The following is a 23,935-nucleotide window of genomic DNA, read 5'->3' as shown; positions in this document are numbered from 1 at the left end:
TGAAATGAAATACAAAATTCCTCAGTTGCACATTTTGAACAGCTAAGTGCTCAGTAGCCACTGTATTTGGCAGCACGGATTCAGGACATTTCCGTAACTGCAGAAAGTTCCATTGGGCAAGGCTGGGCAAGAGGCTGACCTTGCCTCCCTGAATAACCTCGCAGGCCCCTTTTGGAAACTGGGCATGTCCAGGGCGGAGGGCGGGCTATTGGGGGATAGGGCTCGCCCTGCCCAGTCACCGCAGCGGGGAGCGTTCAGGCTTTGCGGGGAAGGCACCGCTTCCCCGCTCACGGTCACCCCGCCCCGGGCCCCGTCCAGGCGGGCGCCCCCTACCGGCTGCGAGCCGCAGGGCGACGGCGGCGCGGCTCGGCGGGTGAGGGGACCCAAGGATGCCGGCGGGCTGAGCGCTCGGAGCCGGGTCCCGGGGGAGGCGGGCGCTGCGTGGAGCTGGCCGAGGCCGAGCACAGCGCAGAGCGACGGGACACCTGCGGAGGGCGGCCTGCGCCCCTCTTTCCCCGAGCAGGGAGCACCCTGCTCCCTCCGCGCCCCAGCCGTCCCCGTTAACCTGGCGATTAATTATTAATTTTTTCTCCCGGCTAGAAGCGAAAGTTCCACGGGACTCAGACGGGGAGGGAGCCTCGGAAGGGCACCAGCCGCTCATTTTGCCGCAAAAGCAGAGGCCAGGGCAGGGCGAAGTCACCGGCGCCAGGCGGCGGCCTTGGGAGTGGGGGCGGGGGGGGGGTGGAGGGGGCGTGGCGGCGGCGGGGATGGGGGTTGGGGGGGAATGGAATGGTAATGTTCTTTCCTCTCCTCGGCCCCGAACACCGCCCCCTCCCCGGTGCCCCCCTCCCAGGCCACCCCGCCTCGGGGCGCCACTCGCTGGCCTCCTCTTACCGACAGTCCATACAGCGCCCGCTCCCTGTGCCAGACTCCGCAGGGCGCTTCCGCCTAAATGGCTGATTTCGTCTTTCCCCTTTGCCGGATGAACAATCTCAGAATGCTGCAGTGAGGTGCCCGACGTGTCACAGCTCAGGGGCAGAGCGCAGAACCGAACCCAGGTCTTGCAGAAACAGGCCCAGCGTCACTTTCTGTCCCCGCAGCTGCCCGACCCCAGAGATGCCCACACCCCAGTCTACCCAGTGAACAACCACAGGAGTAGAGGAAATCAGGGGCGGCACTGTCCAGGCCTCCAGGCTCCCCTCCCCACTAGCTCACAAGCCCATACTACAACCTTAATCAGTCTGAAAATCCTGCCGAGGATTCAAGCTCCATTATAAAATGCTCCTATGGGCTGAAAGCAATTGTTAAGTGAGACACTGCGTCCGAGAAGTCCCTCTGCTGACTCCGCAGCCATCCCATCTGTGGCCGAGACTTCAAGGTATTGGTTCACAGGTGGAAAGGCCAGGGAAGGAACTCATTCCAAAAATGAGGTTAAAAGTATTCTGAAATGAAGCTGGACGTCCTGGGAAGCAAGATTAGGTCTCCCAGGCCCTAGGGTACAATGAGGCACGCAGGCGCCCGCACACTCCGAGGCAACAAGGACTGGGCCTATTAGAATCCATCTGGGAGGCGCTGCCCTGACCAGCATCATCCCGGACCGGTGGGCACCGCGGGGGCTGACGTTCGCCCGGAATCCAAGGTTCATCCCCCTCCTCGCCACGAGATGTCGCTGCTGCTCACAGTTAGAGGGCGCGCGCGGCTGGCTCAACCCCCCCATCTGACTTGGGCATCAGAAACTCTGGGGGTGGGCCCAGGCTTCTGCGGTTTTAACAGACCCTCCAGGGGATTTTGATGCACGCTCAAGATTGAGAACCACTGACCTGCAGGCCCTGCGGCCCCTGAAGTCTTGCTCCTCTGCAGATGGCCAGAGTAACTCAGCCTGTCCCCTGGAGTTCCCACCCTGCTACCTAACTTGGGCAGGGCCTACATTCTCAGAGCTTCCATTTCCCCTATTGCAAAATGGGGGGTAATAGTATCCACCAGACAGGGTTGTTATGAGGCCAAAATGAGACAGTGTCTGAAAATGGGTCCACAGAGGCAGATCACAATGCTGTAAAGGTGTGTCATGGCTCTTGCTGTTTTATTCCCTTCACGACTAGCTCCAAACATTTGAAATGCAGCTGGTTCTGGGGTTCCATCAGCTCTCTTTTCTTCGCTCAACACCCCTATTTCTCTCCCCACCCAGAATCACCATTCAGAGACCCAGGGAAAGCCATGCTTAATGCAGTATACAGCCCGATAATAAACGCTCAACTTCCGTTGAGCACTCCCCATGTTCTAGACCCTGTTTTATGTGTTTTATTTAATCCTTACACAGCCCTATGAAATAGGTGCTATGAGGGACGATGATAAGGACACTAAGGCACAGAGAGATTAAATAATTTTCCCCAAATCATGTAGCTAGCAAGTGGTGGGGCTGGATATGAACTCAGGCAGCCCAACACAGAGCTCATGTTCTCAAGGTCTACCCAAGGCTGCCCCTAAAGCATGGTTCCGGGGCCCCTGTTCGGTGAGCAGCAATGTGGAGTGGTGGAAAAAACACTGGGTGTGGGTTCACTTTCTAGCTCTGTGATCACAGCTGAATCACTGAACCTCTTGCTACACGCACTTCCTCAACAAGGCTGGGCACGTCATCAAACCAGCATTGATTCAACATTGCCATCCGATCTGTAGACTGTAGCAGTCTTCCATGGTTCCCTTGCTTCACAACAGAAAAAGTTCCAGGTTCGTCTTGTACATTTCCTGCCCAGGCCTGGAATCAGCCTCTTCTCCAAGAAACCCTCATTAGTTTCAGGGATAAATGGCATTTCAAGGCCACAGTCTGGGCCTTAGCATCCTTTTTTTTTTTTTTTTTAATTTGATCATGTATTGCATGGATTTTAAAAATATGTAAGTAAATAATTTTATTAACCAGTGTATTGAATGCCTACTAGGCATCAGGCAGTTTCTGGGAGCAGGTGGATTATAAAGAAGCATAATTTATTACCACCAAATTCCAGGACCCTAAGAGAAGTGGAGAAAGGCATTCAAGAGCATTTGTGCAATGAGGCCTCAGGAACTCCCTGGGGACAGAGCGTCACCACACGGGATGGGGAGAATAACCTGGTCTCCCAGTTGGAGCCCAAAGCTTGAAGGTCTCAGAGTCTATTTGGCTGGTGAGGGAGAGTTGTTTGAGTTCCGGATGATGCCAGGTATTGAGGGCAGGTGACTCCTCTTGCCATGTTCACTGGCTCGGGTGGCCCTGGGGACTGACTGAGGGCAGGCAGCAGGAGCGCAGTGGAGCTTTCTGGCAACCTCTCTAAGGAGCCCCTCAGGTGTGGTGCTGACTTCTGCATAAACAGGTAGAAGTCTCAGGGGCCAACAGAGAATTCTGAGCACTGTAATTGACACTGCTCTGCGCCCGCCCATCAGACAAGGGAGCTGGGGGGCTTGAGGAAGAGGTACAGGATAGGAGGTAGAGCACCCACAGGAGCCCCGGGGGGTTCCCACTGGGCAGCTGTGTGCACAGTAGAGCTCTAGGTCAGAGTGCCTGGGAGTGAGAGGTGTGGGCTCCGGGCTGGCTACGTTTCTCAAAAGCCATGGGAATAGGGCCCCAGCCACAGGGCCAGGCTCCGTGAGAACCAGGCTCCTTCCCTGTTCCATCAGCCTGAGGGGGCCTCCGACCCTGGGCAGCCATCACCAGAACCACAAGGGACAGCTCTGTCCTCGGGTGTGATGCAAAGGGCCTGGCCTTTCGGGTCTGCCAGTTTGGGCTCTGGAACTTTCAGCAATCACCACGCGAGCCTCAGTTTTCTCATTGGCAAAGGGAGACACTCAGAACACCATCATGGGGGCACCTGTGGGAATGAGATGGGGTAATATGTCAGGGGCCTTGCAGAGGCCTCTCTGTGGTGGACTGGGCCCCTTCTCCTCTCAGGGCATTAGGGAAACCGAGAACCCGTGCGATGGGCATGGGTGTCCGCGCAGGGCCTGGAGACCTAAAGACCTCCGGGAGCCAGACCAACACCCCACATGTGTGAAGCAGCCACCGCGAGAAGACAAGGAGGGAACCAAGTGGAGGGCGTGGGCCCAGTGGCCTCCGAAGTATGGCTGCCAGTCTCCGCTGGTGTTGCCTTTACACTTGGGCTTGCACCAGCAAACAAGGGCCAACGTGATGGTGTCCCTGAGTTTCCAGAGAACCCTAAGGGTGCGTCTGAGCCTCTCCTGCCCCAGGTCTCACAGAGTGCCCAGCTTGGGCCCTGAAAACAGCATCTCTCCCGCCAGGGAGCAAAGTCTGTCTCCGACTGCACTACCAGGAGCCTTGGGGTTTGGTCTGGAGTTCGGTGAGAGGTGCTGATTCCTGGCAGGACAAGATGGGACCCTGGCTGGGCCCCTCTCCACAGCCAGAAGCCTGCCCCTGGGGACAGGTCTGGGTCTGCTCTGGAGGCGCCTCGCTGTCCTGAGGGCTTCAGGAAAATCTGGAATAAGGGGGAATGAGAGGGCCCATTCACCACCCTACTACCTCTCACAGAGGTAAGATCTGCAGTATTGGGGTGTCTTTTGTTAGAGCTAAGGAGATGGGGGGCCATGGGCTCTGCCCCTGAATGTGCTGGTGCGGTAACACAGAGAAACTGACTCTGCGGGTCCCCAAACCTGGGACTAGCTGCTGTTTATTGAGGGGGCAGGGCACTCACTGGACAAGACATGTTACATACATATCTCCTCTAATCCTTACAACTCTCGAAGGAAGATATTCTTGCCCCAAATTATAGCTGAGGCTCAGAGAAGTTCCGACACAAAGCTGGGATCACACAGCAAACAAGTATTGAGTCTAGGTTTGAAACCAGAGAGGTATAGGTCTTTGAAGAGCCCCACTCCTCATCCATAAAGCCCCGCTGTCTCTATGCCGAGCTCCCATGAGGACGAGAATGGTTCTGGGCAACTCATCCCAGACACCAGAGAGCAAATGGTTTCTAAGACTTTCTGGACTCAGAGGATGAGCACTAGGATTCTCCACAGCCCCAGCACTCAGGAATCTGTCATGCCCTCCTCCCTGGGCTCTGGTGAAGGAAGACCATATTTGTTAATAAAATGAAACAAAGGAAGTGAATGTATTTTGTACATGGTCAAGTGATATGCAAATGCAAAATGATTGCACCTTACTTTCCCTCCTGGGCATCATGACTCTCCAACGAATGAGGAGGTTTAATCCTTCTTTAGTGAAGTCAAACAGCAGATTCATCCAGCCCCATAAGTACGGTCTTACACGACTTGTGTCCATCCAGAACAGCGTGGACCAGATAGATCGTTTACAGTTACACATCCCCTAAGATGATCTTTTCCAACTCTAGATCCAAGAAGACGCTTTTGTTTTTATAGAGTGAACTATTATGTACATGCCACTTTTAGCCTGTTCAGAAAACCCAGACGAGCAGGGAGTCTGGATTTGGCTTACCCGTTGAAGAAATGTGCAAGCTAAGAGAAGTTCTATAGTTCTCTCTGAGCTTCCCGTACATCCAGAAAATCAAGTGACCTTAGGCAAACAGAAAAGCTAGTGGCTAGGAAATCAATAAATAAACTTCTCTTTTCCTGCAAGAGTCCTTTTTTAATGTCAGACTCTGGTTTTCAAGGGCAATGTGACCACCAATCGAACACTCTGAGGAGAAGCCCAGCACACGTGCTGTCCTTTTCCTCACCTAGGCTAATACAGGAATTCCAGCCTGACACCAAGGTTTTCTGGGATGCAGTTTACTTCTCCCCGCCTTTATCCATGTGTACACCCACTATGGTAGGTCCTGCTGTTACTACAGGATGGGAAGCTAGAAAGCTAATTTTAGCATAATTATTGTCTCACTGCTGGATAAAGCCTGGGCTGTTGATGTGGCATGATTTGTAAGTAGCCACTCCATCGGTGGACGGCTAGATTGCTTCCAGGATGTGTCAGAACGAGCTTCGAGATCTTGGCTTTTCAATGCCTGTTTCCAGTTTCCTCCCCATGGGGTTTCCAGAGATTCCAGACAGCTGGTGTCTCCCACCCAGAAATGAAAGGGGCCTCTTGCCCCAGGGGGAAGCATGTTGGGGCCTCACGGCTTGTGGCCCCCTGGGCCATTGCTTCACTGTGGTCGATTGGACGGCTCTGCTCCTTTTTTTTCCTGACTGGTTGTTTGGGAGGAGGAGGTTAAAGTGCCTGTGTTTTATCTTCTGAGGAGAGAACCAAGGGCACAGGTCAAAGAAACCCTGGGGTGGCTGGCAGTTTCCAGCAGCCAGTCCGGGGTCTTACACAGGACAGGTGCTCAGCCTTAGCTGACATCCTGACTCTCTCACCAGCCCTGGATTTCAGACTCAATCCCTACTCCTCCTCTCCCTTGGGTCCTTCCTTAATCAGCCCACCAAGTATATCTATTTGAAAGACTGCTGAAATACCTCCTCTTCCAAGCAGCCTTCCAGGATTATGAGAAGAGCAAGTGACATGGAATTCCACCCAACACACACACAAACACACACACACCACCTCCTTACCCCTCCAGATAAAGCACTTGTAACACAGAGAAAATGAGAAAATGAGATGTATTTGGTGCTCATGACCAAAGCTTAGGGTGTACGTGCCCAGGGGCTTCTATCTGATTTGTGGATGCCATCGAGACAGCAGTGGACAGGGGAGGTTTGGAAGCAATGAGCATAGGTTATTGTCCTGGCTTCATTATCCACCTGCTGTGCTGTGAGAGAGAGTTGCTTGCCCTTTCTGAGCTCATTATCTCAGCAGTGTGGGAGTAAAGGGCACCCAAGCCCCCTGCTGCTCTGGGATTCTCGGTTGAGTAACCCAGGGACAAGAGAGGGGTGTGTGTGGTACAGGAGAGTGGGAGCTGGGAAGCCAGGGGCTGCTGTCTGGGAGGCCCTGGCTCTCTGCGGTGCCCCCAGCCCAGCAGCACACAGCCGTGCTCCCCTTCTCTGGCTGGAAGCCCCCGAGGGCACAGATGAGGCTGCCTTCTCCACCTCCACCCGCAGCACCAAGCCTGGGGGCCTGGGGCTGGCGCAAGTATGTGCTCAGTGAACGTCCGCTCAGATGACTGGGGCCGGGACGTGCAGGGAGGCTGGATGTGGTGAATGAAAACAGTGCACTTGGAGTTCCCCAAGGGCGAATGTAAGCTCTAGCCATTTATGAGTCTGTCATAAAGGACCCTGGGGGAAAGACTTCCAGAAAGAATGTTCTCGGTCCTTTGCATGCGACAGTAAGGCATCTGCTCTGACTTGCAGGGAAAGATTGCACTAGATCAGCCAGTCTGTTGTGCTTGGCGTGTCTTCTCTGTAAAAAGCCACTGTGGGAGGGGGCACCCTGCCGACGTGGGATCCCCACGGACGACAGGGTCACTCAGACCTGAGGCTTCTCACTTCTCAGCGTCATCCGAATGAGCGAGCCTGGCCCTCAGGGAGGTGGCTGTGAGAGGCGGCCCGGCTACATGGAGGACAGGTGTCCAGGACCAGCAGGGCAGAGGACCCCAGCATCAGAAAGGGGGACCTCGTGGTGGCTGAGAAGAGTCAATGTCTGAAGGGCGTTGACAGAGTTCGCAGCACAGGGTGTGGTGAAGACCTCCCTATTCAGTTTGTCCATAAACCCTTCAGTGAACTCCGGCTGAGGGAATAATTCTTTCTGGGGACCAAGGCTGAGCCCGGTATTAAGGGTCGTACAGAGCAGGAAGCTCTCACATGCTGGGCTGGCTGCCCGGGGTACTGGTCCTGCCCCCGTGCTCAACAGCAGTGTCCCCCCGACAACCTGTCCCACCTCCCTGTTGCTAATGGCTCTTCCCGGGCATCATGCTACGTGACCTCTTGGTGACATTCAATGTCACAACCACCCCTACAATTTGACTTTCCCTTCTGACTTTTCCAGAAGCAGAGACCAGGACAAGGATGTGGAAGCAGATCCCGGGGCTTGGGAGGAGACAGGAATGAGGGCACAGGAGAGTGAGACGGGAAGGAAGGAAACCAGCCCAGGGTGTGTTAGCAAGGTCACCACCAAGGGCAGCAGGGTATGAGTCCCTGGGGACTGGAGTCTGGAGCATTTATCTGCCAGCTCCCATCCCCCATAGGTTGAAAACTGTCCCCAGTGACAGACTTGGGGACTACGTTCGAAGGTGGGCCCCAGTGGGCTTCCTCAGCCTGGTGACTGTGAGCTTGAGCGAGGATGTTGTCAGTTAAAGGAACTTCTCACTTCTAATGGAACTGCCCTCCAGAGCTGCGCTCGGAGCAGATGTGGGCCAAGGAGATGTGATGGGGAAAGCAGAGGCATCATTGCTGCTGTCCCCGACCACCCTTCCTCTGTCTCTCTGGGGGTGCTTCTCCAGACCTATTGTCCGTAAATATATGCTAACACTGCTTGATCTCCACTCCCTTTTCTAAATGCTCACATACTATGTAATACAGCCCGGGGTTTTGCCAGGGCCCTGGGATGGTGTCAGAATACCAGGGAGACACACTACCAGGAGGTGCTTACTCAGTTCCCCTGTGTTCCTTTGTACGGGCCTGGGCTTGGCACCCAGCTCCCCGGCACTTTCTCAGCCTGCTCCTCCCGGGCCCAGGGGGTCTGTCCCAGGCTCTGTTCTCTTATGGTCCTCTGTGATCTGAGTTTGCTCACCTGTGCCCAAAGTTACCCCTTTACCCTGCCCCTGACAACCCCCAGATCTGTATCTTTCCCCAAACCCTTTCTTCTGCAGTCACTGATCTCTCCCCTGGGAGTCACACAGTCCGCTCCACGTCCACACAGCCAGAGCTGAGCCCGCTTCCCCATGGAAGTCATGTCTCAGCACCATCCAAGCCAGAGGGCCCAAACAACCCAGCCTCTCCCTCCTTCTCCACGTCCTGTCCAAACAGCCTCCTGGGAGGCGGCAGCGGTCTGGAGAAGCACCACCCGGCTGTCCCCATTGCTCTGGACCCACTGATGTTCTTCCTTGGGAACTGATTTTAGAATCTATTAAGATGCACACGCAATGTTCAGGTCCAAGTGTGACAATCCCGCAGTCACACCTTCTCCCACATCGTTCTTCCCAGGCCCCGGGGCATCCCCTCCACGGTCTCACGCCGGTGCCCACCCAGAGGGCCCCCATCAGCGTGTGTTACTTTGGGCTTTGTTCTCTCTAATGCAGTGTCATGTGCCAGGCCCCCTCTTCCCATTGGTTTTCCATTGCTAGGCCTCCTCCCAGAAGCATTTCCAGGTTGAGAAGAAGGGGCTCTCCTGCTTTCTTAGGCCCACCCTGCCTGTGCCTGGGTGCAGCATGCCCGGGACCCCGGCCACCCTCTGACGGCCCCCCGCTTCACCTGCCTCCCCTGTAGTGTGCACCTTAGCACCTCACAGCCCATCCCTGCCTGGCTCATGTCTGTGGCCTGCGGGTCCTTGAGCTGTGACAGTTCATCTCACGGGGCGCTTTCAGGTTCAGGGAGAGCCCAGGGGCAGGTCTGGGACATTTGCTCAGCACAGACACCAGGCTCAGGCTGCTCTTGCTGGACAAACATGTATGTAGCCTGTGCCCAGGCTTGGGCTCCTTGCCCGTGAGGAGCTCTCACTCTGCCGGGGACACTGAACCACGTGCTCAGGACAGCACCAGGCACAGCTCATTCTCATTCGCTGAGGTAATGTTCTAAAAGCCGCTGCATGGGGCGCCTGGGTGGCTCAGTCCTTAAGCCTCTGCCTCCGGTTCAGGTCATGGTCCCAGGGTCCTGGGATCGAGCCCAGCATCGGGCTCCCTGCTCGGCGGCAAGCCTGCTTCTCCCTCTGCCACTCCCCCTGCTTGTGTTGCCTCTCTCGCTGTGTCTCTCTCTGTCAAATAAATAAAATCTTAAAAAAAAAAAAAAAAAAAAAGTCGCTGCAAACGCTGAATTAGCAAATACTGAACAATTGCTCCTGGGGGAAATACAGGGTTAGTTTCCCAAAAGCCTCTGGTCATGACATGTTTGCCAACCGATCAGTCCATAACCTTGTTTTGTGTGCATTTCTGGTTAAAGACACTTTATGTATATATATGGTTGATTCATGAGCACTGACCTCATGGTCAACTGCGCTGTAACTCAGACTTGGACGAAGCTCGTGTATTTTCTCCTCCATGAGGCACATCACCACCTGCTTGGGCTTGGGAACACCACACAGCACTCCAGCACCGCGCACGGGGCCAGTTCAAAGGGAGAGATCACCAACAAAGAGCACCAAGTGCGAAAAGTGTGGCACTAGCCAGAGACCGTGAAAAGGACGCTGCGTACAGCGTGAGAGCTGAGACAAGGAGGCAGAGGGTCGCTTTGTTCAACCTCAGCTGGGAATGTGCTTGCCAGGCGAGTCAAACTTTTCCCATGCTTTGTAAAGGTCCAGAATGACCCCAAAAGTGCTGTGAGCATTGATTTGGGGATAACAAATTTTAGCGAGTAGGAAAATTGGCAATATGGAATCCGTGAGTAATGAAGATCGACTATATGTACAGAATTAAGAATGAAGCTTCAGGGAGAGGAGCGAACAGCTGGGAAGACAGGAAAACTTACGAGGGTTTTACCACTGGAGCTAAATTTTGAGGGATAAGTAAGACTTCCCCAGGCAGCAGGGCACCTGGGGCAGAGACAATGGGGAGTGAGGTGATTCATTTCTTTGGGATGAAGATGGGGGATGTGGGAGGGAACATGTCAGGAAGAGCTCTGATCCACATCCACCCCTTCCCACAGGGCTTTCCACTAGTTAGGGTCGGCCAACTGCTGTGGCAGAGAAAACCAAATGGCTTGACCCAACACATTTCTTGCACTATTAGAGTTCAGCATGGGTGACTGGCAGATGGCCTTCCACGTAATTTAGACTTTGGCTCCTTCCAAACTGTGGCTCCGCTGTGCTCCACGACCTGAGTCCTCGCTGCCCAAGAGCAAGTGGGGAAAGATGGAGGATGAAGACTTCCTCTGGAGACTGTCGTAGGCCAGGCCTTACGATGGCTCACATTCCTTCCACTGGCATTCTGTCGTCACGTGGTGCTACCTAGATGCCAGGGAGGCTGGGTGAGGGAGTCCCTGTGTAGACAGCTGCTTTCCAGAAAAGTGTCCACACTCGGGAAGGGGGCATGAAGCTTGGGTGGACAGCTAGCTTTTTCTGCCACAGGCTCTCGGGTCAGTTTGTCAAAACACAGGGCAGAATCTAAAAGTTGGTAGTGAGTGAATTCTATGGAAATGGGCCATCTGTCTAGCAGAGTAGATAGTCAGTAAACACTCTGTGAAGGAATGGATGAGAAATGCATTATGCCTCTCTCCTTAGTTCCCTTTAGTTGAATGTATTCGAGACTGGGGGTGCGGGGAAAGAAGGACAGAGAGAGGGCGCCGGGGCTTAAGCAAGCCAGCTGGGAGGAAGGTGAGCGTTGTTTTTCCTATCGTCAGATACAATGCTGCCTTCACTTGGAGAAGGAAATGTGGCCACAGGAGTAGAGAGAGGGCTGCCTGGAGAGAAGAGGTATGGGTAAAGGCAAGTCTGGTCTGTCTCTATGAGAATTATGTCAGTTTAATGCAATCTCATTCAGGATTTGGCCTACACAGACCTTCTGCAGGGCTCTGAAAGCCCAATGCACGACCGAGTGGTTAGAAATGGTTTGGAGCTGTCCCCACCACCTGGAAGGAAGCCAGGGAGGAGGGAGCAGGAAGAGTACCCCCATAAGGGCAGCCTGACATCTGGGGTCAGGGATCTTCTCCAATCTCCCCTTGGTTTTTAATCTAGCCTTGCACCCAACAGCTTCATAACTCCACATCTCCAATTCATTAATCAAGCACCATCTGTGAGGCAATGTCATGGGCCCCACTGGTGTCTCTCCCTTTGAATGGTGGCAGAACATTTAACTATGCTTCAGCAACTCCCATTGATGTCAAATGAGAGAAAAAACCACCACCACCTTCTCTCTCTAGTACAAATTCACACTCAGCATGGATAATCACAAAGCCTCCACAGGCTAACAAATCAAAATAAATTAGCAGTCAACACAAATGCCAAGCCCTCTTTGAGTTATGGTGTCAAGGCTGCAGGCAGGGGAGGGAAGGGGGGAGGGGATGACCCACTCTCTCAGTCACTGGCATTGTTGAAAAGTGGAGGACAAGAGCCAGCTGTGTCAGGAAGGAAGATACAAAAAACTCGGTCATCTGTGTGCATGTGCCCCAGAGCCACAGGTCAGGAGTCCAGAAGCTCACCCCTTGCTGCAGTGAAATCTTCCTTTTGATGGCTGACAACATTGACCCGTATGATCTCATTTACATTAACTGTGTGTGTGTGTGTGTGTGTATGTTTGGGGGTGAGGTATTAAGAATAATGCATGGCTCTAGAAAAGGGATACATTTTTTCATTCAAACAGAATGGTCAGTAGTAGACCCAAGGTTGTACAGTAGGGAGACAGAAGTCTTTAGCTCTGAACCCTAATACTGTCCCTGCTCCCCACGCTCCTGCAAGATTTCCATCTTTTACTCCTCTGACCTGCCTCCCAGAGGCTCGGCTGGGACGTGTGGAGGGGGAGGGGAATGGGATCACTCAGCCTCCGTCAGCTCCCACCACCATGCCCGCAAAGAACAGTGCTCTGGACCTATGTGTGGCATGAATCAGTGTGTGACTGGTCACTTCTAATCACTTCTAGTAACATGCCCAAAAGGAGGGCAGAGCCTTCTTGTCCTGCTAGTCCATACCTCCCACCCCCAGCATGGAAATGCCTTAGAATTTCTGCCCTTGAGGAGGTACCAGGACGGAGGTGGGATGCTCAGAGATGGGCACTTCTGGTTACCTGCCTCAGGTTGCTCTGGCCTCAGCTGGCGCTGGGGTGGGGGCCACTTGGGAACCGTGGGTCAGAGGAAGTGAGCTTCTGCTCCCCAAAATGCGGCAGTCCTCTATAACCAGCGGCTCTCCCAGCCTTTGGAACCGTTGTGCCATGAACTGGTTAAGAGAAGGAATGGCTCAGATCCTGGCTTAAGACCGCTGCTTGAGAAGCTGGATGAGGACGGCAGAGTCACCCAGAGGAAGCAAGCACCCAGCAAGCACAGAGTGGCCGAGCTCCCAGAGAAAAATCACAACATGCAGGCAGGCAGGTGGGCAGGCCAAGCCAGTTCATCATAGTTTAACTTCTCCTTGGCTATGCGTCCTGCTTTATTTTGCACACAATTAGGACCAGATGTGTCCAGCAGTCCGTCCATCATCTGGTAGCCGGCACAGCATGACAATAGGGCTGATACTGCTCACAGGGCGACACACATCTGTGTCAGTGCCCCCTAATGTCTGGTGGGCGCAGGCTGGGCCACACGGGGCCCCTCTAGCCTGCAAGTGATAAAGCGTCCAGAGCGCGGAGACGGTCTGGAGGCCCACAGGCAAGTGTGGGATCCCGGAGAACAGCAACAGAAGGCTCCCGCCGGCCCCACACGTTATCTCAAATACCTCAGAATCAATCACTGTGACCCACGCTCCCTCTTCTCCCTGGACTCGTTCCTCCGCCCCGTCCCCTCCTCCAGAAAGCCAGCAGAACTTCCTGCCCTTGAGCTTGCCTGGAGGGAAAGAGAGAATTTTGATCAGCAAAGAGGAAAACAGGTAAGGATGCAGGGAGGCAAAGGTGAAGACAAATCTCTTCAGGCCCCGGCCCCCAGCACCCAGAATCCCCCCCTCTCCTGGAGGAGGGAAGTAGGCGGGAAGAGAGGAGCTGCACCAAGATGGGACCATCTGCCCCCAGCAGCTCTGGCCCCCTGTTGCTCCCCCCCCACCCCGAGTGCAGGGAGGAACGCCATCGGGACGCTGGCTCTCTGTCACCGCCTGGGTCTTCCCAAGGCACCTGCGTCGGGTCAGACGGGCTCCCTCTACAGATAACACAGCTCCAGGTGAAAGAGGCTTATGTGGGTCTCCATGGCAACCGCAGCTCAGGGGCTGGCCCGCTGCCTCTGAGGTTCAGGAGGAGCTGTGCTTCCAGTCTCCTGGGACGCAAGCGCACGCGCACGCACACACACGCACACACACACACACCCGCCACAAACACCAGCCCAGGCTGCATCCCTCGTCTGGCCAGGGTTGTTTTCTCTCTGCACAACTTCTGAGAGACAGAGAGAGAGGGAAGAGCATGAGGCAGGAGCCAGCCGCCAAGGGGAAAGAAGAGGGAGAGGTTTAGAATGTAGTCTTCCCTCCACCGCACCCTCCCCTGGACGCTCTCTTCTCCCAGGCTGGGAAGCAGAAGGCAGGACCCCAGCTGGGCCTTTCACCTCTGAGAGGCTGACCTCAGAAGGCCAGGTAAGAGGGTGGTCTCCCCAGGAGACTGTGGCTTCCCCACCCGAACCCCAGAAGCAGCAACCCAACCTGAAACCTTTTAGACATTAGAGCAGAGGCTGGGCCAAGCCTGGAGCTGGGAGGGGCGGCTTCGGGGCTGTGGCAGGTTGGGGACAGCCTACTGAGCAGTCTGAGCCCAGGGCCCAGATGGCCTCGAGGAGGCCTCATCAAAGGTCGCTGGACTCCGTAGGAACCTCAGGGCCGTGACCTATCCTGTGGGAAGCCATAGGTCCGTCTGCTCTGGAACCAGCAAGCCCCAGCATTTTCTCTTCTGCTCTGGTGGGGAGGCCCTGGGCAGGGGGAAGAGGGGTGAAACCCACCAGAGAGTCTCTCATCAATTTGAGAATCGTGACTCAAGCACCTACTAAGTGCAAGGTGCAGAGTCAGGCTCTTGGGACACAGCCGTGACCAAGACATCTGGGCAGTGTGTAGACCTCAGTCTGTGAGTCCCGATAACACACCCAGGGGAGTGGCCGTGTGGATGTGCTCCAGGGAGGGGATCCGGCTTGGGAAGAGACGTCTGAGCCGTGATCATTGGATCAGCGTAGAGTTTCTTGGGGATCAGCCGCCCTCCCCACCCGCACTGCGACCGTGATCATTTGGGCCTGAGCACTTGACCCCTCCTGGTTGCACCTCTGCCTCAGCACGAGGAGGACTGACTGCCATTCATTCGTTCATTCATTCACACATTCAGGAACCGTTTATGAAATGCCTGCTACATGGCAGCAGATTCAACAAATAGAGCTCTTGCCCTCCCAGAGCTCATAGTTGGCGGGGGAGAGAGGGAAACAACCAGAAAGTGAGAAGTGTATCTGTTACAGATGCCGTGGTGCGCCAGGCCCTCATGCCACGCACAGCAGACACCCAGTCTTCCCCAGTGGGGGTCAGTGAGGGCAGGCAGTGGGGAGCTGACCCTTGAGGTGTGTCTTAAAAGATGAACAGGTGTTTGTCAAGTGGACGGAGGCCCACAGGTCAGCAGGTCAGGCTGAGTCACACCTGGCTTGGTAGATTACCAGTTATTTTTCTATGATGCCAAAAGAAATCAGGTCAATTTGTAATCTGTGAAGTGGGCCTTGGACCTTGGACCTTGGTTCTAACAGGGCTGGAAGGAAGGTCAGAGAGGGGAGCATTAACTCTCTGCACCTATTTCGAGGCCTCTGCCCAGATGGAGGATCTGGCTCCAGCAGAGCCACCCTGCCTGCTCTATGAAGCAGGCGGCGACTTGGGACAGCCCAGCGAAGTTGCTGCTCCATGCCCATGGGCCTGGGGGACACGCGAGGCAGCTGTCGCTCTGGCCAGGAGACACCCCAGTTCAGCTGTTGGAGCCCTGCTTCCAAGGAGGGGCCTGGGCGTACCTCCCTCTGCAGAGACAACAGCTTCCTGGCCAGGACTCCGCCATCCCTCCCTGGTTGGCCACAGGGCTGGTGGCCTGCATGGCCACGGGGCTGGTGGCCTGGTGCTCACCGGAGGCAGGCGATCCTCTCATGCCTTCTTCTAACTCTGAGGGCACACCCCTGATTGTTCCCACCGCTGAGACATCCCCACTCCCCTCTGACTGCTAACTGCCGGGAACCAGATTCCTCTTGCCCTTGAGCTTGGGGATGGTTTTTCTAGCGTATCTAATGAGCTGCAGCCGGTGATAGTGTCTCCCCGGGAGCCATGGAAAAGACATTATCCTCAGGGATGTTCAAAAACAGGCTGAAGGAAGAGCTCATGGGGTCTGGGGGTGGAAGAGGTAATGAAGGGGAAGGGAAGGAAGGGAAGGAAGAACACTGAATGAACAAGCGCTTAGCCGAGTGATGCCAAAAGTCAGAGAGAGCATGGGAGGGCTTTCCTGCCGGTGGGGGTAAACTGAGGCTCCCCCACCTGAACTTTCCCTTCATCCAGCGGGGCTCAGCTCTCCCAGTGCCAGGACCCAAAGCCAGGGTTAGGGCAAGGCCAGGAACAAGGCTGGAGTCAAGCTTGCACCAAACCACATGGTCCTTTATTTTTTATGCTACAGACCCCTTTGGAAGTCTGTAGCCTTTGGACACATTCTCAGCAAAATGTGTCTAAATGCATAAAATTCAGTCGATAGGGTTAGGGAAGAAACCAGCTCTACTGAAATGTAGCTATTTATATACTTCTAAAAAATCAATTTAAGATTTAGTCACCTGTGTGCCTCTCCATCAACATGTAAAATAACGAAATCTAGTGGCAGGGCTAATCCCATGATTTCACAGTAGCAATGAACAGAAGCCATATTTCAAGAATAACAGCTTTCAAGTGTTACGAAAATATCTGTGATCTCTGCTGGAGGTAAACTCACAGGTGCTCCCCATACTGCGGTGGCTGCTGGCACGCACTCATAACTGACAGAAATACTACATTTCAGTTAGTGAAAATAAAGAAGGGTGGTTTTTTTTTTCCTACCTGAGTTCGTAAACCTCAATGTCTTGTTCATTTATAAAGCCCTTATGTGGACATCGTTTTCTTTTTTTTTTTTTTTAAAGATTTTATTTATTTATTTGAGAGAGAGAATGAGATAGAGAGAGAGCATGACAGGGGGGAGGGTCAGAGGGAGAAGCAGACTCCCTGCTGAGCAGGGAGCCCGATGCGGGACTCGATCCTGGGACTCCAGGATCATGACCTGAGCCGAAGGCAGAGGCTTAACCAACTGAGCCACCCAGGCGCCCTGGACATCGTTTTCTGATCTTCACAGTACTGGGAAGTAGGTACCCTTATTACCCCAGCTTACAGACAGGGAGACTGAGGCTTGGAGCAGTGAAGGTGGCTTGGACACAGGCAGCATCTGGCGGGGACGGAAAGGCAGAGGAATTGAACCTAGGTTTACTCTGCTAAAGTCTGTGCTCTGCCCCCAACACCGCCGGCCTCGTCTGAGCTGGGGACCGGCAGAGGGCAGGGCGCGCACGCCCCTCGTGGCGCTGTACCCCGGCTTGCAGCCGTGCCCTTGCTCCGCAGGCCGGTCCTTGCTTGTCTCGCTGTTGTCCTTTCCCTCCTGAACGTGTGCCCCGGCCCCCAGCACCGCAGCACGGCGCCCCCCCGCGGCGGCCGGCCCCCTGCACACTCCCACCTGTGTGTGGCCGGGCGGGGTGGCTCGGAAGGCAGGCCCGGCGTCGGGCCGCACACCGCAGACCAGCCCAGCGCCCGCCGCCGCTCGCTCCCTCCGCACCCACGCGTGCGCGCATCCGTGGAGAAATGCCACGGCACTTTGCACAAGTGTGACAGAAACCGTGGGCAGAGGTGCTGGGGAGCAAGTCAAGTCCACCGGGTAGAATGAGCTGGGAAGGCTTCCTGCAGAAAGTGAGTTTTGAGCTAGACTTTTCCCCCAACTTTTAAATTATGAAAATGCTCCAAGATGCAGGAGAGTTGGAAGACGAGTGCCCTAAACACCCATAAAATCGCCCTGGAGAAAACCACCGTGAATACCTTGCCCTAGTTGCCCTCTCCCTGTGTGTGTGTGTGTGTGACATTTTTCTGAACAACTGGAATGGAGGACATTGCCGACATGGTGATATTTCAGCCACGAACACTTCAACATGGCCCCCTAAGTTGGGCCATTTGTCCCTACGTCCCCATAACCATAACACCATTTTTATACCTAAGAAGATCGACACTCATTCCCTAACCTCCAGTTTATATTCCAATTTCCCCCAATGTCTTGTTTTATTTATTTTTTTTTTAATTTTTTTAAAGATTTTATTTTTATTTATTAGAGAGAGAGAGAGAGACAGCTAGAGAGGGAACACAAGCAGGGGGAGTGGCAGAGGGAGAAGCAGGCTTCCCGCCGAGCAGAGAGCCCGATGCGGGGCTCGATCCCAGGACCCTGGGATCATGACCTGAGCCGAAGGCAGATGCTTAATGACTGAGCCACACAGGCGCCCCTGTTTTATTTATTTTTTTAAAGATTTTATGTATTTATTTGTCAGAGAGAGAAAGAGAACACAAGCAGGGGGAGTGGCAGGCAGAGGGAGAAGCAGGCTCCCTGCTGAGCAGGGAGCCCAATGCGGGGCTCGATCACAGGACCCCGGGATCATGACCCGAGCCGAGGGTAGATGCTTAACTGACTGAGCCACCCAGGCGCCCCGTCCTAATGCTTTTAAACAAGAATTCAATCAATGTTTGTGCATTGGAGGCAGACTGTAGGTGCTGTTGACTGAATGGGAAGCAGGCGTACATCGTGGGAAGGTTCCAGAGTCACCATGGTGCTGCCAAGGCCCAGCAGTGAGCAGGAGTGTGAGGGGACCTGAAGCTTACACTGACGAATTTGGCTTTGCCACGGAGGGAGGGGGGTTAATCCAGATTTGGGGGGCGGGGAGGAGTTGAATCCAAATTGTGCCAAGTGCCTAGAGAAGACCACACTTGCTGTTCTGATGAGCCGTCTGGGTGTCTTTTGTGGACCCCGTTTGGCCATCACATTCTTCCCCAGACAGTCACAACACAGACTCACATGGGGTCTCGGCTGTGGGTCAGGCCCCGGGGATGCCATGGGCTAAGCCAATGACGTCTGGCGTCTGTGTGGCCGGCCCGCCTCTGTCCTGCTCTCCCTCCCTTTATCCCTCTTCCCCTCCTTTGCCCTTTTAAGAACTTAATCAGACCTGCTGCCTCCCAGACAGCAGCTGGCACCAGAGACAGAAACAGCTCCAGTAGAAACCTTGTCTCTGTCAAAGGCTCCAGCCCCACTGAGGGAGGACGGAGAAAATTCAGAACCTGCCCCCTGCCCTTAGGAGCCCCCGCCACCTGGGCCAGAGATGCCGAGAACCCACAGAACCCAGGACTCAGGTAAGGCCACCCTGCCTAGCCCCTGCCATCTGCCGTGGGCCAGCTCAGGTCAGGAGCACAGCCTTGAACCCAGGGGAGAGGGGCCCCGCCCCAAGTTGCTCTTTAGACCACACTTCGGCTTTCTTCTGGCCTCACCTCTCTGGGGCAAGGATCCTGGGGTTTAGGAAGACGTGCACACCCTGAGGTCACTTCGCCTCCACATCAGGCCTTACATTCTGAGATCCACAATTCCTGGCCCAGACAGGCTCCCGCCCACTTCCAGAGCCTGAGCAAGCCTGCTCCATGGCCCAGGCTCCTCAGGGTGGGCGATGTCACCAACATCAACTGTCCCAGGTCTGAGCGTGGCAAAGAAGAGGTTGTTGGTAGGCGTGTGGACGTGCCTTGGATGTGAACGCTGGGGTGTCCCCACATGTTTGCCAGGCCCCTCGTGGTGTGAGAAGAGAAGGGGGACAGGCTGAGAGCCAGAGCTGCCTCAACACATGCCTCCATGTTCTAGCAAAGAAGTCTCTCCTGAGAGTCCAAGAATTCTCAGTTTGAATCTGAGCCTCCAAGTTGTTACGAAGGTACAGTTGACAAGGAAGGAAAAGCAAAACGTATTTTATTTAATAGTTTGTTAACCTAATTTGTAACTTACAAATATTTAGACACAGGGAATGTGAGGTTCTGTTCAAGGCACTGCCCTAGTGCCCTAGCAGACGCGCGGTGCCCTGACCGGGCCCGGAGTGGCTTTGCTGCCAACATGTGGAGGCCAGTTTGGTGTGGAGATAAAAGTTGTCTTCAGTGCCTCCCATCTTTCTTCTGTATTCCCCTGCCACAGGAGGACCCTCTATGGCTGAGCCATTCTCTTGCTGCCTCCTTCCAGCTCAAATGCAAATCCAGACGACGAAGAAAAAAAGCCCTTTGAGGGGGCCATGCTTGACCCAAGGATGAGTCCCTCCAAATGGATCTTAGGAAGGGTGAGAAGTTTTGGAGTGGGAAGGGACTCCCTAGGGAGAGTTCTAGCCTAGCTGTATACACAGAGAGAGAGAGAGAGAGAGAGAAAGAGAGAGAGAGAGGGAATGAGGACTAAAGCACCACACGGCAACCCTGTCCATCACTCTGGGATTAATCCAAGTATCACTCTATTTACTTATGGACCTCCACTGCACACTTGCCGTAGGTCAGACCCTCTGCTGGGTGCTGGGTGCTGGGTAGGATGATGCCTAAGACCTGGTTTCTCACTTGGTCTGGAGAGGGTGATGGACATGCAGGCAGTCACGGTGCACTGGGGCTGTGCCAGGAGGAGGTGAGCACAGAGCAGCCTGGAGCAGAGAGATAAGGCCCCGGAACCTGGTCAGGGAGGGTTTGGGTGTCATACAAGCAGAGTATGAGCTAAAAGCTGAAGTAGGATTTATTCAGTTCAGTGCTGAAAGTGCTTGATGCATAAAGAAAAGGTGGTATATATATATATATACTTACTCACCTATAAGAAAGAGGGAAATCTTGCCATCTGCAGCAACGTGGATGGGCCTTGAGGGTACTATGTTAAGTGAAATAAGTCAGACAGAGAAAGACAAATACTGTATTATCTCACTTATATGTGGAACCTAAAACAAAACAAAAACAAAAAAACTGAGCTCATAGATAGAAAATAGACTGGTGGTTGCCAGAGGCAGCAGGTGGGAAGAGGGGTGACATGGGTGCAGGAGGGCCAAAGGTACAAACTTCCAGGTGTAAAATAAAGGAGTCCTGGGGATAGTTAATAACATTGTATTGTATGTTTGAAAGTTGGTAAGAGAGTAGACCTCTTAAAAATTCTCATCACAGAAAAAACAACTGTAACCATGTATGGGGATAGATATTAACTAGACTTATTGGGGTGATTTCACAATATATATGAATATCGAATCACTGTGTGTACACCTGAAACTACTATAATGTTACATGTCAGTTATACCTCAGTAAAAGAAAAGAAAAAGAGTGTTCTAGATATGTGCAAAGGCCTAAAAGCAAGAGAAAGCAGGGCACATTCTGGGAGAGAGGGAGTGTGCGAGTGTGTGTGTGTGTAGGACTGGAGGAAAGGGGAAGTTTGGTGAGACATGAAGCTGACGATATAAACAGGAGCCACATAATAAAGGGCCCTGAAGCCATATTAAGGGGTCTAAGGACATCAGGCACAACTGAAAGCCTTTAAATCCCCCAGGCTTAAACACAGGGCAATTTAAAGCCCTTCACAGGCCACAACACTTGGACTATTGGAGGCCCCACCCCCACATCACATCAAACATCGTCATAAAATGAATCCACATTACAATTATTTTTAAATAAAAATTTGAAAGGGGTTTTATAACTTTAATTTGGAATTATTAATTTATTAATTTCAATTTTTCAGATTTCCATTGATATTTTGAAGCCAGTGAAATTTGCAGGGGGTGGGAGCTATAGGGGTGACAGGCTCACAGCTCACAGACCCCATGCTCTATCTATGTTATGGTAGCTAATGAAAACAAAATGGTGACATGATCAGACTTATGATTTAGAAGGATCCCACTTTCAGGGCACCTGGATGGCTCAGTTGGTTAGCATCTGTCTCTTGATCTCAGCTCAGGATTTGATCTCAGGGTTGTGAGTTCAAGCCCCACACTGGGCTCCTGGCTTAGCATGGAGCCTACTTAAAAAAAAAAAGAAAAGAAAAAGATCACGCTTTCTAAATCATTGAGTGGAAGCTGTTCAACGGGTATGGGATTTCAACTTTGCAGGATGAAAAAGTGCCAGAGATCTGTTGCATAACAATGCGCTTATAGTTAACACTACTATTCTGTACGCTTAAAAATCTTTCAGATGGTAAATTTCATGTTATTTGCTTTTTTTTTTTTTTTAAATCACAATAAAAGGAAAACAGAGTGAAGATTCGATCAGAAGGACCAGCCCTGGGTTGCCAGCTAGGAGCAGCTGTAATATATCTGGCAGATGGTCAAGACCGAAACTAAAGGAGGGACAGAGAATGGACAGAATTAGGAGAATTATAATATTTAAGTTTAGAAGAATCAATAGGAATTGGATGTACTGGGTCTGAGAGCGAGTCCCAGGAGGCAGACCGAGGCACGAGGCAGACCAGGGCAGGACCTAGACCAAAGATTGTGGCTTAATGGAACCCAAGGGAAGATTCTTTCCACAGGAGGGAATGGTCAGTGGGGTTGGGTTGGGAAGCCTCAGGTTAGTTGGGACATGTGCTGTCAGTAGGGGTGTGGCAGGGAGTGGAGGGTGTTTGGAGCGCAGAGGGTGTCTGAGGCAGGTTATATTCTTCCCAAGGCGTCATATCCCTCCCCGAGCCTCACTGGTCTCTTCCTCATTCATTCATCTTCCGGGCTCGTGAAACTCAAGGGACAGGTGCCCAGGATTGAGGGGCAGGTGCACTATGGCCTGGTGATGGTGGGGGGCATGTTGGGGTAGAGGGGTTGAGGGAGGTTAACCAAAGATGTCTTCCTGGGGAAGGAGGGCCTGAGCCAGGTTTGGAACCATCATAGGGTGAGGCTCAGGGGGGTAGAGAGGCGGGAACCATCCCCCACATGTCCTCATGACCCCACAGCTCAGCCAATATCTCATCCTCAGGAGTAGTCTCTGAATGACGGGAGAGTGTGGAGCCATGGAGGCCAGAGGAGACTGTCTTTCCCGTGGCCGCTGACGAGTGCCCCCTCATTTGGGGGAGGTCAGATCTGTGGGGCTCGCTTTTTCACCATCATGCATGCATGCACGCATTCATCATTCATTCCTCTGTTCGTGCATTCACTCACTCCTTCGCTTGTTGGGCATTTATTAAGCACCACAGCAGTACTACCCAGCCCAGGGATGGAAGCATGAATAGGGCACAGTCCTCGCCCACATATGACACACAAGCTTCGGGGAGGTAGATGGTCACGCTCCATAAAGTGTTCCTGGTGCTATGAAAAATGTCTGTACGGAGTGCAGTCAAGGGACAAAGTGGAGAGTGGTCACATCAGGAAAAGTGTGTCAGGGAAAGCTTCCAGAGAGGAGCTGAGCCTGGCATTAAGTCCCCAGGCAGGGGAGGGAGGGACACTGCAGAGAGCGTGGGGCTGTGAGTGGCCCAGCACCGTCGGCAGCCTCGGTGGGGACCGGTAACCCATCCACACTCGGAGTGCCCTTCACGGGCTTGAATGAACACCTGAAATGACACCATTCACTCTTCTGCTGTTAAGCATCAACCTGACCGGTGTACTTGTAAAAACACAAACACCTGCTACTGTAGGAAACGTAGCACCTTCAGTTACAAGGTGTCCCACCGCCTGATTCAACCAGAGCCCTTGGCCTTGGGCAGAGGCTCCTGGTGCTCATGGCTCTCAGGACAGAACACAGCCCACCTCCATCCCCCACCCTTCCCCACATTACTGCCCAGCTTTAAGGGCAGAGAAGAAAAGATCCTAACTGTCCTGACCCTAAGAACAGGGTCTGATGGTCTGTGTCCTTCCCTCCCAACCTCCCAGGAGGGAGTCAGGGTGTAATCTGAGGCCCTACCGGTGATGGGCTTAGGCTGAGTGGAGGATGATAGTTTTTAAACATGCTAAATGTAACGGTTGCTAAAGAAATTGGTGGTTCATAGGTAAAGAGAAGGTTTCATTGGTGCCACCCCAGAAGGTTATTGCTGCCCCATAATACTTTTCCTATTTGTGTCTGATTCTCCAGCATTAACGGTTCATTTCTCCACAGGGTGGTGGGAGGGTTGCCTGAAAATGTGTGTGTCTCCATGCCTCATGGCTATGTTGTTGAGACTGAGTTCATCTGATCACTTTTCTTGGCATCTGGAAGGTCTGGGCAGGGAGACCACTGGTGCATGGAACAGGGAGCTCCCTGGAGGGGGAAAGGCATAGACAGGGGAGTTGGGGCTTCTGG

At 53.4% G+C, this 23,935-nt stretch overlaps 1 long non-coding RNA gene across 2 annotated transcripts in view; it reads right to left on the bottom strand.

Moving 5' to 3' along the window:
- Positions 1–19,629: 19,629 nt before the first annotated feature.
- LOC118014301 overlaps positions 19,630–23,935 on the bottom strand; it is a 33,350-nt gene continuing 29,044 nt past the window's right edge. Inside the window, exons 4-6 of one of the 2 annotated variants that reach the window (XR_004680253.1) lie at positions 20,511–20,567; positions 20,178–20,377; positions 19,630–20,055 (exon numbers count right to left, since the gene is read on the bottom strand). This is a non-coding gene — a long non-coding RNA (uncharacterized LOC118014301). The remainder of the gene's footprint in view (positions 20,056–20,177; positions 20,378–20,510; positions 20,568–23,935) is intronic. The other variant, XR_004680254.1, reaches the window with a different exon arrangement.

Source organism: Mirounga leonina, unplaced genomic scaffold, assembly GCF_011800145.1.
Source record: "Mirounga leonina isolate KUSES-001 unplaced genomic scaffold, KU_Mleo_1.0 Mir_154, whole genome shotgun sequence".
NCBI lineage: Eukaryota > Metazoa > Chordata > Mammalia > Carnivora > Phocidae > Mirounga > Mirounga leonina.
The sequence above is the reverse complement of the archived record's forward strand: the minus strand, read 5'-3'. Positions and strand labels throughout refer to the sequence as shown.